Here is a 6,413-nt window from a genome sequence, read left to right as displayed (position 1 = left end):
ATATTCTTTGTCTGGACCCATGTTTGGCTGGCATAGGTGAGGCATGGCAGGATGCATGTATCTGTAACGGATCTTTTGAGATGTACTGGGTCAGCTCCTTTCATTCTTTCCTTTTGTGCCCAGTACTTGTTCGAACTGATGTTAATCCGTCTGTCTACTTCCTCTTCTGCACTTGTAACGCTGAATGAGACTTGTTTTTTAAGATACATTTAGGAGCATAGGTATTGTAGTTCCAATACTTAATTGTATTTATTTGCCTGTTACTATAAATATGGCGGCTGATTGAATGAGGCCGATTGTTGTACCTCTGCGAAACTGTTCAAAAATAGTAAACTGAAGTAAGTAGGTACTACTTACAAAATTATGTCGCTTTTCATTGATAAATATGGATTTCGAAAATTTGACCACATTTCCAAATTTCGCGATATATAAAGTGGCTTCCGATTCCGAATCATTTCACTGGCATACAAAATTCAACTTTTTTGTTTTATTAGGTTTTGAAACTGTTTCTTACTAATTTGACGTCGCTGATTTCAGATCTACTTTAATTTTTTACACAGCAGCTCTAGTTTTTGAGATACAGGTACCCTCATATTTTGCACTATACTCACACTTTGTATGTTCACACTTTATTAAGATCACACAAGTAATTTCCAAAATTTATCGAGGTGAACATCAAGAAGAACATCTGCAAGTTATTCCAATCATTTTTGTACCATTTGGTGGCGAGTACGTATTAAAGAATGTCGTGCAAGTGTGTCTAACTTTGTAAAACAAGCATACTCGGGCTACTTTGAGAACCCATTAGCAGCTAACAGCAAGGCCTGGACTCCAAATTTTTATATGTGCGTTTATGAGCAAATAAGAATAGACCCTACTTTTACTAAAAAAAGTCTTATAATTTGGCGCGAACCATCTAAACACCATGATGATTATTATTTCTGCATTGTGAATATAACCAGAAGAAACAGCAAAAAAATTGTTCCAAGCGACTCTATTGTAACTTGCAGTCTACAATTAGAACGATTCTGACTTCTGGTGATAAATCTGTACCTCAGCCCCAACCCAGTACCTCCAATCTACTTCAAGAACTTTCAGAAGGTAGTGACTATGTTTTACATCTCAACTTAGACTATTCAATCAAAATGATTTGGACCACTTAATGAGAGATCTTAGATTGTCTAAAAAGCATCAGAACATGTGGCTTCTCGACTCAAAGGAACAAATCTGATAACATGTGTTACGGTATATTGTTCTCACTACTCTCAAAACATTCAGCAGCTGATGTTGCACTTCCAGCGACTTGGGTGCAACATGGGCATTAAGTTTCATTTTCTCTGTAATCATTTAGACTGTTTTCCAGAAAATTTAGGTGACTTTCAACCTAAGATAACTATACCAAAGGGGATAATATCATATGAAAGGGCTCTATTATACATTCTAAAACAGGTTTTATTTATTATTATTATGTAAAATAGTGTTTGATTTATCGCGCAAAATGTAGAAAAAAATATACAATAAGTCAAAAACTGTGAAAATCTGTCAATTTTTTTTGAATTCCAAGCCGAAAATATATTTAAGAATTTATTTATTAATAGGAATCGAGAGTTTATGCACTAGATAGAGTTCGTTCATTCACTGAAATTCCCAGTTCATTTTCTGGCAATTTATCCTTTTCTTAAATAAAATAATTTATAATAATTAATACCACGCATTTTATTTGATTTTTTGATATTTAAATAATTTAAGAGTGTATACCTACTGTGTATAGACACACAAAATATAAAAATTAGATATAGAACGATTCTCATATACCTTAATTTTAGGTCAATGTCAGGGTAGTCCTTATTCGTTCATGTACTGGATCTTTTACCCTCCTACGTCAAAATACTAAAAGTCCGCGTAAATTTCGCAGATTGAAATGTCTGCTTGATTAATTGTCAATAGAGGGTCATGACATGTCAAAATTGCTAGTTTGAAGGTGAAATCGTCTATGTCATTCGCAATGGTTTTCCTCTTAAAATAATAATATAACCTTATTTATATTGCTTCTTAATTGAAATCATAATTATTGTGTAAATGAATGAATAGGGCCAAAATTACAAAGTGAGCGAGAATTCTTTGCGGCAAAATAATTAATTAAACTCGAACAAGTTATCTCTGAGCGACACCTAGTGGCCATCGTTCTTTGTATAGCCATCTTTTCATCGTCAGAACTCATTTCAATTAATTTTCTTAAAAGTAAGTAAATGATGTGCCCTTTCTAAGCGAGATATCATTAACACGACGGCTGGGGAGAGAGACTGTATAAAATAGGGATGCTCCAATTTTTTGAATAAATATTTATTTACCACGCATTAAATACCATCTTTGAGAACGGATGAAGAAGAGACGCAACAAGAAGGCAAGCCTGTGTAGCGCCTAGTATAGTCGGATACCTCTTAAAGGTCATGACCCTTTTCTATCTTTCTCTCAGGATAATACTGCGTGCGTTCCCAGATCCTTTCCAGATTAATGGCTATCCAACATCCAACAAGAAAATAGTTTTGGTACCACGAAATAACTGAAAGAATGGAACGGATTACTACTTTTATAATAATCAGATTATGCAAAACTCTTGACGTAACAATTCCTTGGATAATAATAATTTCTTGATCCATATTTACGCCAACGTCGTACGTGGCATTTTTATGAACTGGGAAAATAAGAAATAATAAAGCCCTCCCACTCCTCGCGCCCACCTCCCCGCTCCCATGGGAGAATCATTAGGAAAAAAATCGTGTTGATGGATTTAATTACAAAAAATAATTATTCGTAAGAAAGTTGCCTGAATAAACTCGGACGGAGCGGGTTCTTCGATTCCCCCTTAATCGGATTAATTTACTTTTAAAAAGCAGGGGGGTAGGTTGTTGTAATTAATGGAATGATAACATTACCCACCTCGCGGTTGACGCCTTTGGAAACACAATAGCCTGAAAGGTGCCGCGGATTATCCAAAATACATTACGTGAAAGAGGACAAACCTGAAGTACAAGACTAGGTGATGTTTAGATCTTAGTGGCATGTGATAAGAGAATTGTACTGTGCTATTTACCTACTCAAAGTTAAGAGTTTCTCTAACGAGCTGCCCAACACTTTTCATACAAACGTAGATTCAAACATTCTAGAAACTAATATCAGCTGTGTCTGTGGTTTCAAGTCAGGTTTCCGTATAAAATCTAGTCTAAAGTTAGAGAGTTAAAGATTTGTCTGCGAATCTTTTAGCCAAAATTTCATTGAATTTGGTTGCTTAATATTCACACACAGCCTAACTACGTTCATATGGAGCGCACTATAAATAAACTTCTCTTAATGAAAAGGAAGCCTACCAGCCTTCACTTAAAAATAAGTTCCATTAAATAGCCTCTTGACTGTCCTGCAGTAAAAATAAATTCTCATTCAAACCAAGTCTCGTGCCGGTCCGATGAGAAGCGTTTTTTCCACTCGGTTACCGTCCGGTGATCAGTTCTAAACGCATCTCCACTGACGCAAATCATATTGCACGGAAGGGTTTGAGATTTCAAGCGTAAGGGTTGCCCGGCCAAATATTTTTTCGAACCAGGCTTCTACGAATAACATCGTGTGGCGTATTTTTCTAAAGAGGTTTGTATGAGGAGGACAATAAAAGACTTTTTTGATTGGACGTAGTTGGCCAGGGTAAGTATTGGAGTTAAGAATCGACCAGTCATTGTTGCTGATTTTCGTGAATTTCCTCGGCCATTTGATGGCAGATTTTTTCTGACTGTCACGAAATAATTCGTTTCAAAATATTTTGACAATTGATATCTGTACCTATCTATATACTACATAACTGAATGACTGACAGACAACGCTAGCCTAAACTGGTAGTTAAAGAAACTTGAACTTTTGCATAACTTAAATCCATACGGACTAAGTCACCAGTATGTGGGTAGGACCAAAGATTTCGTGGTCTCTGTAAATAGAAAGGAAAAGAGAAACAGCTAGTCCAATTGAATCAAATGATTTCTTTATCATTCACATCTCCATCCACAAAATGTATAGGATACAATCGTTTTGGACACATGTAAACAAGGCATCGTCAAGGTCTTCACCCGTACGTAGTCTAAATTCCACGGACACGTACGTGATTTGCCTCCTCGTTTCTAATTCCAACCGCTAGCATATGGCACACCCTTATAATATGGGTACCTTTAAGTCAAAAGTGAATAGGCATCTTCTAGGCAAGCGCGCTCTATCTTAGGCTGAATCATCACTTGCCAGCAGGTTTGATTGCAGCCAAGCGCTAGTCTATAAATAAAAAATAAAAATAAATGTAAGGAACATCTCCATTCTAACACAAAAAAACTCCTAAAACTTAAAATGAAAAGCAATTCAACCCTAAATTGTCTCAAGCTACGGAAAGAGGGAATTGGCGTTATTTTTCTCCCAAGTGCTGCATCATGTGACGATCATTCTTTAAGCTTTGTCTATCTACGCGCCACATGTTAGGAAACGCGTACGAATAAACTCGGCAGATGGTTCAGTGTTATTTCAAAAATTGAGACTGCAAACCATTCGCAATTCGAAACATACCAACTCATGGTAATATTTGAAAAGGACTTAATTTTGGTTTTCAGTAAGACTTAGACTTTATTTCCGTTGTATTTTTTTTTTGAAACTGAAGCCATTTCAGAAATTAAACATAATAGGTAATTTTGCCACAAAAAAAAAAAACAGGAGTTTATTATGAGAGATTTTTCATACAAAATCTGTCAAAACTCAATTCCATGACTATTGATAAAACCATAAAACTTTTGATTTTTGTCTTGGATTAAGTAAATACCTATAATTCCTTATTTTATCAGAAATTTAGCGATTGAAAAATTAGCACTAAATAGCTATTTTTTTAACGCGGTACAGTAGAAGTAGTAGGGAGGGACCAACTACGTAATTAATTTCACCTTAATTGTCAAAAAATTAAACCGATAGACTCGAATATTAAAATTAGCTTTAAAGTAGCCTCCTAATGTCCTCGAGTTTTCACTTTAGTATAAAATAAAAGCACGGTGAATAGTTTGTGAAGAGCTCTAGTCTAGTGACGAAAGGCTAATATACGTTTGAGAGTCATTGCGCATTAGCCTCATAGTCATAGGTACTCTTAATGATCTCATAACGGAGCTCCTGCATAATTTATCGATAGTTTACTAGTTGCGTAGTAAACAAGACTCAGCAAAGTCATTCATTAAGAGGAGTTATTATCTATTCATTAATACGTATGCACTGTGCAGAATACATAGAACCTATGTGTCATATTATTACGTAATTATATTATGAAGCTATGCAATAATTTGTATTATACGATGGGCTTGCCTGCATGATACTTGAACTCATTGCTACGAAGTGTTAGAGATGCATGCCAAGATGAATGTTATGGTCTAATATCAAGAGAGAAAGCATATTACAAAATTATCATATTTAATGAAGTATCTTTTATGTACTGGTTGATAATATTGGGCCTCAGAATACCTATAAATAAATGGTTTCATTTGGAATATTATGTACCTATCTAATCAATGAAAACAGATCCAGCGTGTTATAGACTTTCTTCTACTTCTAATAATAATAAAATTGGATGAATTTGAAACTTTTAATAAAATGTGCTCTATTAACAGGGCTCACTCCGTCACTCGTTTCATACAATCGTAGTTCCAATTTCATTGGAATATTAAGCAACCAAAATCCATGAAATTTTGCAGAAATATTCTAGAAACTAATATCTGTGTCTGTGGTGTTTTAGATTTTTCTAAAAATATGTAGTTTTAAAATTACAGGGGCTCAAAGATTTGTATGTGAATTTTTAAGACCGCGTAACTTTGAAACCGAATATATTAACAGAAATCTGGAAAACCACAGACACAGATATTAGTTTCTAGAATATGTGTGCAAAATTACATGGACTTTGGTTGCTTAATATTCAAATGAAATTGGAACTACGATTGTATGAAACGAGTGACGGAGAGAGCCCTCTTAAAAAAGGGTTTTTAAATTTTAGATATATGAAACTGACTGGATTTGCCTACCGACAGAAGTGAAAACTTGAAAACTATGAAATAACAGTGGGTTTTTTTTTTATTTTTAACTTAATTGTAGTATTAAAAAATCGTTATTTATGAATTAAGACCAACATTAGTGCACTTTTTAACCCCCGACCCAAAAAGAGGGGTGTTATAAGTTTGACGTGTGTATCTGTGTATCTGTCTGTGGCATCGCAGCTCCTAAACTAATGGACCGATTTTAATTTAGTTTTTTTTGTTTGAAAGGTGGCTTGGTCGAGAGTGTTCTTAGCTATAATCCAAGAAAATCGGTTTAACCGTTTGAAAGTTATTAGCTCTTTTCTAGTTAAGCTGTAACCT

This window comes from Maniola jurtina, chromosome 11, assembly GCF_905333055.1.
Source record: "Maniola jurtina chromosome 11, ilManJurt1.1, whole genome shotgun sequence".
In the NCBI taxonomy this organism is placed as follows: domain Eukaryota; kingdom Metazoa; phylum Arthropoda; class Insecta; order Lepidoptera; family Nymphalidae; genus Maniola; species Maniola jurtina.
The sequence above is the reverse complement of the archived record's forward strand: the minus strand, read 5'-3'. Positions refer to the sequence as shown.